Here is a 341-nt window from a genome sequence, read left to right as displayed (position 1 = left end):
GTGACATTGAAATGACACACTCCGTTTTTATAACTCATCAAAGAAATAGAATAACGAAGATCACCTTCTGACACATTGATATGTATTTACTTATAGCTAAATGTAACATATCACAGGACATTATCATTGGTAGTGGTTGTCCGTCGGGTCCGAAGAAGACTTTTGCGTTCTGCAGCTTATCTCTTGACTAATATCTTATCATTAACTACTATTTCTCAGTGATATATTTTCACTTACTAGCCTCCTTAGTTAGCGGTAAAATGCACCCTTCGTATCTATAAGCTCTTTGCAATTTTGGTGATCACTGCTATTGGATACATCGTAACACACTGCTCCTCTTT

Source organism: Littorina saxatilis, linkage group LG17 (assembly GCF_037325665.1).
Source record: "Littorina saxatilis isolate snail1 linkage group LG17, US_GU_Lsax_2.0, whole genome shotgun sequence".
In the NCBI taxonomy this organism is placed as follows: Eukaryota; Metazoa; Mollusca; class Gastropoda; order Littorinimorpha; family Littorinidae; genus Littorina; species Littorina saxatilis.
Note: the sequence above shows the minus strand (reverse complement) of the source record.